This window comes from Ranitomeya imitator, chromosome 2 (genome assembly GCF_032444005.1).
Source record: "Ranitomeya imitator isolate aRanImi1 chromosome 2, aRanImi1.pri, whole genome shotgun sequence".
Classification (NCBI taxonomy): Eukaryota; Metazoa; Chordata; class Amphibia; order Anura; family Dendrobatidae; genus Ranitomeya; species Ranitomeya imitator.
In genome coordinates this window covers 763,259,582-763,273,004 of record NC_091283.1, presented here as the reverse complement: position 1 = coordinate 763,273,004, position 13,423 = coordinate 763,259,582, and positions in this window count along the sequence as shown.

Here is a 13,423-nt window from a genome sequence, read left to right as displayed (position 1 = left end):
CATCCAGAATTCCCCACCAAAGGCAGATATGTTCAAAGATTTCTGGATGAAGTTCACTCTTCCCTGAGACTTTGATCTGCCCATCGGAGAAGGCGAGCGACCTCAGCCATAGCCGCTCGGCTGCTGGTACCCTTCTGATCGATTGTACGTTGTGGCGTTATCCGATTTCAAATTCGGATGGGGTGGCCCACCAGAAGACAGTGGAACTGCCGCAGGGCTAGCTATCTCCCGGTTCTCCGGAAGCCTTGATCAAGAGTTCCCGAGTTGACTGGAAGCTTTGAGCAGTGTGGTGATGCTCCACAGCCCAGAAGGCTGGAATCAGTAGTCAGTACTAACCGTTGAACTGGAAGAAAGGATCTCCCCTGGTTGAGGGAGGAACTCAGAATCCATCATCTGAAAAACCTGTCTGACCCGCAGAGCCAAGCGGAGCGAAGGGGACTGCTTCCATTGCCGCCACCATTTTTCCCAGAACGCTCATAGACCATCAGTGCGCAAGCTCTCTTGGAGGGCCATGCCTTGTATGACCAACCACCTGGAAGTGTCCAGGATAATCTGCAAAAGGGATATCTGCTGGGCTGGAAATGGGGAAGACCTGCTTAAGTTTCAGCCAGCCCAGGCGAGAGAGGGTATCGCAAGTAATAGACGGACTCAGCGCAGTGGAAGGACGGTCCCTTGACTAGAGTCGTACAGATAGGGCAGGACGACCACGTCCCCAGAGTGAATGATTGATGTGACAGCCACCCTGCTCCTTTAGATCTCTCTGAGAGCGGTAACCAGGCCTAAAGGCAAAACCCTGAACTGATGGAGGTAATTCCAAAAATAGGCCTTAACCACTTAAGTTTGAGGTCCAGGTTCGGTCTTACTTTTACCCTCCTTTAATTTGGAACCTGGATCCGTGAGATCTAGCTTGTCTAGGACAACTCTTCCACTGCTGGTTGAGTCTATAAGAACCCTGTGACCCTTGTACCTGCGTGGGAAACTCCCTGATAGGGAAGAGGTAGTGGGCCAGCCTGGATTGGTTTCAACTTCACTGAATAACTGATCCTCTCGTAAGAGAGTGATGTCCGAAACTCTTTGGACGCTGAATCTGTTTTCCATCCTGTGAGTCACAATGCCCTTCTGAATGTAATGGCATTTGCTGCTGACAGTGCCGTGCACTAGCTGTGTCCAAAGAGCTGTGGACCCCATAGTCTCCTGCTCGAGAGATATTGGCCAGGTGTACTGCCTGCGGGAGAAGGTTACTGTGCTGAATTGAAGTAGTTAAGATCTCCGATCAGGAACCCATTGCTTTAGCGACCATGTGGAGGATAAACCATCTTTCCAGGTCACCACCTGACAGCACCATGGAGGACGTCCTTCTTATCCGCAGTGGGACAGGAAACACGAGAGTTTAAAAGGACCTTCCACCCTTCACTGTTTTCCTGTCCCACTGTGGATAGGAACGACGAGAGATCGCTGTCCCTACAGAGCGTGCGGATCGGGGGGGCTCAGCCTCTTCCTTCCCACGGGATAATCTCTATCGCCGACACCCAAGTAATCGGGTCCCTCAGCGACACCAGTGCAGCGCTGCTCCTGGTGAGGAGGTCGCTTCCCCCTGGGGGGGGGCTCTCGACCTCAGATGACTACCCCAGCGTACCTGCACGTGGTCTCTGCAAGGGTGATCCCTTCGCAGACGTTCCGGTGCGGGGAGAGGCAGGTACAGGCAGAACACTATAGAGAACGCTGGACTCCAAGTGTTCCTCGGCGGTAAATGGGCAATGAACTTCCGGTTCACCGCTGCCGCGTCACTTCCGGGTCACTGCGGCAGCAAAGGGGCGGTCTTCCTCGTCGCTCCTGTGGGAGTGCTGGGACACAAGCAAAAGGACTTAAGGTAAGTGTGGCTAGGTAGCGTGCACTAGGCACCGCAGCAGCTGTAATGGATCCAAGTGCTATACCTGCTGTCAGCGTGGAGGTCCCGGGGAAGCAGGATTCCCTGACGCATGTGAGTCCCCACTAAAATGTGCGCTTCCTATAGCCCTATTAAAGGTACTAGTAGGGTTCCCTTTGTCTATTCCAGGGGCATCCTTCATCTGGGGATAAGAAGACGGGCAGGACTAAGAGGTGTCCAATATGTGCCACAAAGCTTAATGCCTCATGGCAGAAGCCTCTTTGCGAGCCCTGCACCGCTCGTATTGTAGGAGAGGAACAGGCCTCTAATAACAAGCATGAGAGCTATGGTTAGAGAAGAAGTGCAGGCTTCAATATCTAACCTATCTGCCTCCCAGCCGATCCAGTCTGAGTTCCAGGATCCTCCTAGGTCTAGGAAAAGGCAGAGCGTGTCAGATTCGTCATCTGAAGACAGTCCATCCGAATCTGATATGGAGGAAGAGGAGGAAGTATGTAGAGACCCTCATAAGGGAAGAAGTATCTATTCCCTTCCAACGATATCGATGAGCTGCTGGGTGCGGTCAGGCAAACTATGCAGGTTGAAGAGCCTTCGACCTCTCCGTCCAAGATGAGATGTTCGGGGGGCTGCGTTCGCAGACTTCAAAGGTCTTTCAGGTTAATGCCCACATTCGGTGAGTCCGAGTTCAGTCTCGGCTTTGCTCAGAGATTGCAGCTACTGACCCCTTCTTCACCTCTTCCCGCAGCTCGATGATTTTGGAAGAGTGGGAGGAGGCAGAGAAGAGGATATCGATCCCGAGAGACTTTAGGCTCCGTCTTCCTTTTGACCATGAGGAGGTCAAAGACTGGGAAGATACACCAAAAATTGACATCCCTCTAGCGAAGGTGTCTAAGAGAACTGCCATACCATTCGAGGACTCCTCGAATTTAAAGGAGCCCATGGACAGAAAGGCAGATGGTCTCATTAAGAAAGCTTGGGAAAGTTCAGCCGCAGTGATCCGCACAAATATAGCGGCGACATCTGTGGCGAGAGCTATGCATCTATGGGTTGACGATTTAAAGGATCAATTGTCAGCCAAAACTTCTAGGGAGACTATCATCAATGCTATCCCTTTACTTAAACTAGCCACGGGGTTTCTTGCAGATGCTATGGCGGAATCTGTCAGGTTCACAGCTAGAGGGCAATCACTATCTAATGCAGCCCGTAGGGCCATATGGTTAAAAAGCTGGTCGGGAGATGTTCCGTCTAAGAACAAATTATGTTCCATTCCCTTTTCAGGGGGCCGAGTTTTTGGGCTCGTATTAGATGACATTCTGGAGAAGGCTTCTGATGAAAAGGGGTTTCCAGAAGAGAAAAAGAAAAAATTCCAGCCCTTTCATAGACCCTATTACAGTCAGAGATCAGACTATAGGGGTAAAGGTAAACAGAGGAGATGGAGTTATCAAAAAGGGGGAGAAAATAGGAACCGGAATAGGGATCCAGGTCCCTCAAATCCTAGGTCTGAGTTCCGAAGGAAATGACGCCACCAGGATAGGGGTCGGTTGTTGAATTACCTGGGGGAGTGGAGGAAAATTACTTCAAATCCGTGGGTCCTTCAGGTTATATCTCAGGGGTACAGGATAGAGTTTGAATCTCGTCCCCCAGAAAGATATTTCATTTCCAACGCCCGTCTCTCTTCAGTCTCACCAATGTGGTCAGACATTCAGGATCTCCTCCGGATGGGGGCAATATCTCCCGTACCTCCTCACCAAATGGGAACAGGTCACTACTCGGGTCTCTTCTATAATAAAACCATCAGGAGAATCCCAAACCATTATAAACCTCAAGCCGCTAAACAGATGGCTGTCGTACAAGAGATTCAAGATGGAGTCCATTCGCTCCACAATTCCCCTATTAGGGAAGGACGTGGTAATGTGCACTTTGGACCTAAAAAGTGCGTATTATCACGTTCCAATTTTTTCACACCATCAAAAGTACCTAAGATTCGCGATAGAAAAGGAAGGTTCAGTCTTCCACTATCAATTCCGTTGCCTTCCATTCGGACTGGCATCGGCTCCAAGAGTTTTTACAAAGCTCATCAGAGATCGTATCTTACCTAAGGAAGCGAGATATCATTATAATACCATATCTAGACGATTTCCTGTTAGTGGCAGACTCAGTAAGGCAGCTCAAGATCGATTCTCAATTGGTGATCTCCACACTGCAGAAACTAGGTTGGGTGTTGAACTGGGAGAAATCACATTTAACCCCAAGGTCAAGGAGACAGTTTCTAGGTGTAATCCTAGACTCGAAGATCAGGAAGTCTTTTCTTCCGGACAAAAGGCGGTCAGACCTGATAAAGAAGGTGCGACAGTTTGCAAGAACTCGGGTAACAATAAGAGATGCAATGAAAATCCTAGGCCTAATGACAGCCTGTATCCCATGCGTCAGCTGGAGCCAATTCCATTCCCGTCAATTACAGAGAGCGGTTCTAACAACATGGGACAGAAGACAGTCTTCGATGGACAGACAGTTTGTCCTATCCTATCGAGTCAGGAAATCCCTACGATGGTGGATGGTGTCAGAGAACCTTCAGGTGGGGGTCCCATGGATCCAGACCCCAGCAGTCACGGTAACCACGGACGCAAGTCAACAAGGTTGGGGCGGCCAGGTACTCGGAAGATACTACCAGGGACAATGGAATTCGGAAGAGAGCAACAATTCCTCAAACCACAGAGAGCTACAGGCGGTTTGGAAGGTTTTGTGTTCAGCCCGGACCCTATTAAAGAACAGACATCTAAAAATCTTATCGGACAACACGACGGCGGTAGCTTTCCTTCGCCATCAGGGGGGCCCGAGGCATCCGAAGCTACAACATCTGGCGGATCAGATCTTCGCATGGGCAGAAAGATCGGTAGTTTCGATTTCAGCAGTTCACTTAGAAGGCTCAAATAACCGGGTTGTGGATTTTCTGAGCAGAGAAAAACTATCGCCCATAGAGTGGGAACTGAACAGCAGAATTTTCGATACCCTGTGTCAGCGCTGGGGAACCCCGACCGTGGATCTATTCGCAACCAGAAGGAATGCAAAAATAAGAACCTTTTTCTCACTAAATCCTCAGGAGAATCCAGCAGGGGTAGATGCCCTCTCTCAGTCATGGAGCTCGGGTCTGCTATACGCCTTTCCCCCTCTGGCATTAGTACCAAAGGTACTCAGGAAAATTTGCGAGGACAGAGCTCGGGTGATCCTGGTGGTCCCTTTCTGGGCCAGAAGGAGCTGGTTCCCCCTTCTAAAGAAGCTGGCAGTGGACAGTCCTTACCATCTTCCAGTCAGGGGGGACTTATTTTCTCAGGGTCCGATCCTTCATCAGAACCCAGAGAAGCTGCGGTTAGCAGCTTGGATCCTGAACGGCAGATCCTAAGGGCAAGAGGCCTTTCAGAAGGAGTGATTTCCATTCTACAAGCAAGTAGGAAGCCGGTGACTTCAGCAATATACCTCAGAACCTGGAAGAAATTCTGCAGTTTTTGTGGAGACACAACAATAGATGTTGATCACCCTAACATACCCAGGATTCTTGATTTCCTACAACAGGGGTTCAAGAAGGGGCTCAGACCGAGTACTTTGAGGGTTCAAATTGCAGCCCTCAGCGTATTTTATGACTCTTCCCTTGCTGCCCACCCTTGGATCGCTCGGTTTTCTAGAGCGGTCTCGAGGCTGAGACCCCTAATCAGGAAGACTGTCCCTCCCTGGGACCTTAATTTAGTCCTTAATGTGTTATGCAAAGAGCCCTTTGATATAGAGAAGGAGATAAATATTGCTAATCTTTCCCTAAAAGCAGTTTTTTTAGTGGCCATCACATCAGCCAAAAGATTGGGGGAACTTCAGGCCCTATCCATCCAGAACCTTTATCTACAGATATTTGATGATAGGTTGGTTTTGAGGCTTGACCCAGGATTTCTTCCCAAGGTAGCTTCAGTGTCAAATATTAACCAAGAAGTTGTTCTTCCGTCTTTTTGCCAGTTTCCTAGAAATCAAAAAGAAGCTTTCTTCCATAACTTAGATGTCAGGGAGACAGTGTTGAAATACTTGGACATGACTAGGGCCTGGAGACAGGATAGTAATCTTTTTATCCTGTACGGGGGTCCTAATAGGGGAAAGAAAGCATCAAAATCCACTATTGCCAGGTGGATTAGATCCACTATTACCATGGCCTATCAGGCGCAGGGAAAAGATCCTCCAGATAGCCTTAAAGCTCATTAATCTAGGGCTATGGCCGCGTCTTGGGCAGAAAGAGGGGGGCCTCAGTAGATCAGATTTGCAAAGCGGCATCTTGGTCTAATATTAGCACCTTTTCAAAACACTACAAATTAGACGTAGTCTCTTCTCAGTTAGATTTTAGCAGGAAGGTGCTTCAAGCGGTAGTCCCACCCTAGAACTAGGAAGTCTCCTTTGGTACTTCTCCATGGTGCTGTCAGGTGGTGACCTGGAAAACGGTAATTAATCTTACCGATAATTGTATTTCCAGGAATCCATCCTGACAGCACGGATAGTTCCCTCCCTAATGCAAATATGTGTTATACTTATGTGAAGTAACATTTGTGTTAATCTTATGTTCAAAATAAATTTTCTGTTTGCATCCATCCAGATGTGTTACTTTGGATAATCACTGAAGGGTGGAAGGGAGAGGGTCCTTTTAAACTCTCGTGTTTCCTGTCCCACTGCGGATAAGAAGGACGTCCTCCATGGTGCTGTCAGGATGGATTCCTGGAAATACAATTATCGGTAAGATTAATTACCGTTTTTGCTGTCGCTGCGGTCTTTGGACGGTGTAGGGTTGAAGTGATGAGCCATCGATCTGCCATCCCTTAAACAGGAAAGTGGAGAGGAACCACCCGTCCTTGCATCATTCGCTCAACAGTGGTGATGCAGTGGGGGCTGCCCATTCCAGAGTTCAAGCCTCCAGGGTGGATGGGACTGGTAGTCTGATATTAGGCCTGGCTGCAGGAAAGGATACATGGAGGTGACACTCCATGTGTTCGTCTGGTGATGGTGAGGGGAGATCGGTGCTCTTAAGGGACCCGTCGCCTCTAAAAATCAGCCCAGGCATGGCATCCTATATAGTGCATCGCTTCTCCAGACACCCTTGTCTAGGTGACTGGCAAATGCAGATCCAGGAAACCTCCAAATCATACTCTGAACCGTGTACGCTACATACCTCTGGAGAGCGAGCGAGAAGTGATGCTAGGGCACCTGATAGCTCGGTAGGCGTACTACCGACCCATTTTCTAGACGCCTGCACGTATCTAGAATGCATGCGGCCCCTGCTAGCCAACGGCCCCCTGTTAGGGGAGGATCCAGATACCTCAGTGATGGGAGCTGCGATCCATAGAGGGATCCAATCGCTTTGGAGAATCCATGGAGTATGACAGTGACGAAGCCTGCTTAGGGGGGGAATAGGTACCCTGGACTCAGTGACGGTGGGGGGCTCCTGAGCGTATTAGAGGTCGCAGGCTTGCAGAGCGGCGAGTTCTTGCGCATTGGGAAAAACAGGCTGGCAGGATTCACATGCGGTGAAATAAGACTGTAAAAGTCTTATTAGAGTTGTTTTAAGGCTGTGTACCGAGACCTAAAGTACACTTCCATAAGCCCTTTTACAGAGCTACTTACTGAAAATGGTAGAAGAGGATACTGCCAGGGGGAGGGGGGGTGTCCCAGATCCTGTCCTGTAGTCCAGAGCCTGATGCAGATTAGCGCTGGTCTTGGCGCTAAAAGACAGGATCCGTCCACAAGGCCACTTCTGGATGCATGTGTCCGGAAGCAGATTGAGGGGTGTAGGAAGATGGCCCCCGAGTACACAACGGGTGCTTCTCGTCCTGAATGAGAAGCACCAGGATCGTGGGAGGGGCCGCCGGAACGCATCATCGCATGGGCGGCGCCTCCAGGTTGCGGCCTAGCACAGGTCACAAGCCGGGCACTAAATTTTTCGGCATTGCCAGAACAGAGGCAGATATACCAGCTTGCAGCTTAGCGCATGCCGCAAGCAGGGGACTAAATTTTTCGGCACCGGATCACATGGAGTTACCAGCTTGCAGCATAGCGCGGGCCGAAGCCAGGAACTCGCCTATGGGAGGTGGAGCCGCATATTCATGACTGTAATCGGCGGCACCACATGACCGCTCATACAGAAGAAGGTGCGGCGCGGAGAGGACGCTGTGAGGGAGCCGGGTGAGTATTTTATTAACAGCGGGGGGGGAGGGGGCGCACAGGTGGTGTGAGGGGGGTGGGGACAGGGATCTTTATTTTAAACACAAAAAAAAAAATTTCATATCTTCTCTCCAGCGAACGCTGCTGGAGAGAAGATATGAATGGCGGCTTCAGCAACCACGTTGGGGGGGGGGGGACAGCGCTTACTGTAGCGCTGTCTCCTGCACGGCACACGGACTGCACATGAACAGCGTCCGTGTGCGGTACGTGTTTTACATGGACCCATTGACTTTAATGGGTCCGTGTAATCCGTGCGCTCCCACGAACACTGACATGTCTCCGTGTTTTGCACACGGTCCGTGAAAACACGCTGACATGTGCAGAGACACATTGATTTCAATGTGTCTACGTGAGTCAGTGTCTCCGGTACGTGAGGAAACTCACCTCACATACCGGAATCACTGACGTGTGAAACCGGCCTTAGTAGATCTTGGAATAAAAAAATAAGTTATATATTTGGATTTTTTTTTTTTTTTAAGTTCTTAAGCTGATCATTTATACTTGTGGCTGCTGTGTGCTGTGTAATGGCTGTGTCTGACCGTGCTGGAACATGGTCTGATCATACCACAACTCCTGGGCAGGAGAGGAAGCAAGAGTATACAGATGTTATAGCATGGGATCACAGCTGATTCTTTTTGAGATAAAAATGATTTCCCTGTTTTTAGGTTATGTTTAACTCAAAGAATCCGTTGATACCATGCTGTAATGTCTGTATCCTCTCTTGCTTCCTCCCCTGGCAAGGAGCTGTGATATGATCACGTCATGTTCCTGTACAGTCAGACACAGCCATTACACAGTATACAGCAGGGGCACATTTATAAGATTCTCAACACAGGAGCATTTTTTCCCATCAATCAAATGATTAATCAATTAAATACATCTTTGTTTCTGTGAACTCGTGATGACCTGGAGAATCATAATGGCAGGTCAGTTTACCATTTAGGTAGCATGGTAAATAAAAACAATTATGAAATTGAACTTTTTTTTTTGCAATTTCACCACACTTGGAATTTTTTTTTTCCCATTTTCCAGTATACTAAAATCAAGAACAAGCCCTCTTATGGCCATATTGATGGAAAAATAACTTTATGGCTCTATTGGTCTCTGTTCCGCTCGTGTCATGTTATTTTAGGCGTCTTTTATAGCGCGCAAGTGTGAACAACTACAGGTCTAAAAAGATGGGTACCACCAGAGCAGACACTAAACGGAATCCAAAGTGTCTACATGTGCCTCATTATGGTGGGCAGTTCTGTTGAATGTTTTATCTGAATTGTAATTTTGTGGGATTTAAATGCTCAGCGTAGAACACAAGAATGTGGTCTTGCCTTATACTGGAAGCGATCAAAAAATGTTATGTACCCAAAAAATGTTACCAATAAAAACCCTATCCCATGCAAAACCAGCCCCCACTCAGGTCCATCACTGAGACTATAGGGGGTTCCCACCCCTCAAACAATATCCTATGTTCGCTGCTCTCCCAAGTCAAAATGCCTCCTCCTTCTGAGGCTCAGTGTACTTAAAGGGAACCTGTCACCTGAATTTGGCGGGACCGGTTTTTGGTCATATGGGTGGAGTTTTCAGGTGTTTGATTCACCTTTTCCTTACCCCCTGGCTGCATGCTGGCCGCAATATTGGATTGAAGTTCATTCTCTGTCCGCCGTAGTACACCCCTGCGCAAGGCAATCCCAAGGTTATACAATTGAGTCACCTGTGGGTCCAAATGCTACACCCCAAGATGAACTCCTTAAGCAGAGAAACATCCAATATGGGGTCACGTGAGGGAGGGGGTGGGGTTCTGCTGACCTGGCACCTCAAGGGCTCGGGTAATGGAGCCCACAATCTATTCAAACAAAATATGCATTTTAAAGGGCAATTAGCACGCCTTCTCATCCAATCCCTGCCGTGTGCTCAAATAGAAGTGTACAGCTACATGTTGGGTACTATGATGTTCCGTAAAAATCGCATAACAAACTATAGGGTCTATTTCCTCCTATTACTCCTGGAAATGATAAATTTGGTGCTAAACACAGTATTTCACATGTGCAAAACACCGCATTTACCCAGATCCTAGAGGATCGTCTGGATCTGGTTTATTTTAAACACGAAAGTGGCGAGTCGTTTTCATAGACTACAAGTTGTCCTTCCCTCCTTTTGTCGCAACTCGAAGAACCAGATGGAGAAGTTGCATACATTATACGTCAGTAGATGTGTAGTTAGGTACCTTTCAGCTACCATCGAGTGTAGAAAGGATAGGTCTGTCTTCGTATCCTTCCAGGGCTCTAGAAAGGGATGAAGAACCTCAAAACCTATTATTGTGAGATGGATTAGGGAGGCCATTTTTCTAGCCTACTCATCAAATGGCAGGGAAGTGCTGGAAGGTTTAAAGGCTCATTTCACTCAGGCCATGTCGCTATAGAGATCTGTAAGGCTGCTACTTAGTCCTTTCTGTCTACATTCTATAGATACTGCAGATTAGATATGGGTGCTTCTGCTGATCTCACCTTTAAGAGGATGATTCAGGCTGTAGTCCCTCCTTAGATTGTATTTTGTTTTGATCTCTAATTCTTTCGTGGTGCTGTAATGGATGATCAAATAAAGTCCTTTGTTACTTACCGGTAATGAGATGTTCAGAACCCATGACAGCACCCTTATATTCCCTCCCATTATGTGTGTGTGTGAGCACTGCCTTTTAGAAAAAGTTCTTATATTTTCACACTTGTAGGTGTTATGTGGTGTTGGTTATATTGTTTTTCTAATAACCATTGGAGGTCCTTTCATGAGCTGCAATCCAACTGACATGGGAAAGAGGTGTTACCCTTTTTAGCCTGTAGAATTCCTGTTCTTGGTGTGCGGATCCCGTTTCTCTTTAGATTTTTCATAACCCATGACAGCACCACATTACCGGTAAATAACTAAGGACTTTTGACTCTTCTGAGCATGGTGATATGCCACACATGTAAAGTGGGTAATAAACTGCAGGGTCCACTTTTTAGTGTTTCCACTTGCAAAAGGAAAAAACTTGGGGATAAAGCAACATTTTTGTGAAAAAATTTTAATGATAACCTTATGTTATTAAATTCTGTGCATTACCTGTGGGTTCAAAATGCTCACTCTACCCCTGGAAAAAATCCTTGATGGCTGTAGTTTCCAAAATGGCGTCACTTGTTGGGGGTTTCTGCTGTTTATTAACCTAAGGGACCTTGCAAATGCAACATGGCACCAGCAATCTATTTCAGCCAAATTTGTGTTCTAAAATTCAAATGGTGCTCCTTCCCTTCTGAGCTCTGCTGTGTGTCCAAACAGACATTTCTGGCCCCAGGTGGGGTAGCCATAGAGTAGGTATAAATTGTAACAATAGTCTCATTTAAAACATCTTGGGTAGGGACAAAACACATCAATAAAGTTTTTGGACTCTATAAACAGAGCCCTGACCAATCTCACCCTGTGTCAGATCATCCAGAGTAGTTCCTTTGGTGACCATAGGAGCTCCTCACCACTGAGGTTTAAAATATTGCAATCCAGTCATACTCTAGGTCATGCAAACTCACTTCCCAGTGCCAGAAACGCCTCAGTGTTTTGTTTCTTTTTCCTATCACCAGCATGTGGAATTTAATTGATAAAATTTTAAGATTTTATCTATTTCTTTAGATGTGCCAATCAACTTTATTTTTATTTTTGTTACAGGAGACTGTTGCTCCGCTGTCCTGTCTGAAGAATAGCAGCATTTTTCTGCACTGATTTCACATTGGGCACTTTTAATTACCCATTAGTGCTGCGATCCACTAACATTGAAGAAATGAAAGAAAAAAATTGTAACCAGTGTAAATTGTAATGTGTCCATATCACTATAGTGCACATATTCCATGATCTATCCCCACCTAACAAGCACAGAACGTTCAATATACATATGAAAAGACTCCTACTGCTTGTAATTTTAGGAAGTCTCCAGCAATATCCTTATCTGAAGCAGGATTAGGCCTTGTTCACAGACCTTATTTAAACAATAAGTCATTTTCTGATAGCTTTCCGTGAACTCTTCCCGACATGACCAGGGGCAGGCAGGGTAGGCACCCACCTGGGGCGCAACCTCTTGCATACCAGATTGTGCATTTTGGAAGAGATTGCTGAATGCCTCTGGCCGCCCAAACACCTTGGAGAAGACGAAATCTGCAGAAGCAAGCTGTGGATGTGAAACATCATCATGTCATCTAGACAAGATGGAGATGAAAACAAAGGCTGCGTGTCCACAATCAGTAATCGCAGCGTTTTGTACGCAGCGTATTTTCATTGCGTTCTACATTAGAAGCACAGTGGATGGGATTTATAGACATACCATGATCACTGTGCTTCTATTTAACGCTGCCTAAACTCACCTGCAGTGCGGGCTTACGAGTCGCAGCATGTCCGTTTTTGTTGCCATCACACTGGTCTCTGCTGTGTATTTGCAATAATAGACTCATTACATGCCGTTAATCCACATGTACCTAAACATCGGTGCGGCAATTAGGACGCAGCAAAAATACACTACGTCGAAAATGCTACTATTCCTGATCGTGGGCACCTAGCCTAAGGGTATGTTTCCACGTGCAGGAAACGCTGCGTGTCTGACGCTGCATAGAGCCGCAGCGTCCAGATGTTACAGTATAGTGGAGGGGATTTAATGAAATCCCGTCTCCACTATGCGTGGTAACACGCACGCGGCGGCCCTGCGACTCCGGACATGCTGCGCGTCTTTTCAGATCGCAGCATGTCCGTATATCTTGCGGCGACGCTGCGTCGCCGCAAGATATAGCACAGGGCCCTATGGTGGAGAGCGATGATCCCGGACGTGTGCTATGAACACATCCGGCATCATCGCGTCCCAGAAAGGGGGCGGGGCTTACCGCAGAGCGGGTTTGCCGCTCCGACGATACCGCCGGCCATCCTGAACGTGGACACGCAGCCTAAGAGACAACTCTGGAGAAGATGTAATCTATAAGGTACCTGGATGTAAATGTTTATTTCTGACACTGACTGCGTCTCATCAGTGCTGTGGTTCCTGTATGGTCCGCAGTCTGATGATGGTTGGTAACAACTCCCAGTATCTCCTTACCATTGTTAAGAACATCCTGGGAGTTTTGGGTTTGTAGGTTCGTGCGATACAATTGTTAATGAGCTTCACATTACAATTGTTCACTGTATTAAGCTTGGTTCTAGTATTCAACTACTTGCATTTCCTATGATTTATTCACTTACTGAAGGTTCTTCTAGTGACACATTAATGTACTAAAAGGTGGTTGTGGTGACAGTACATGA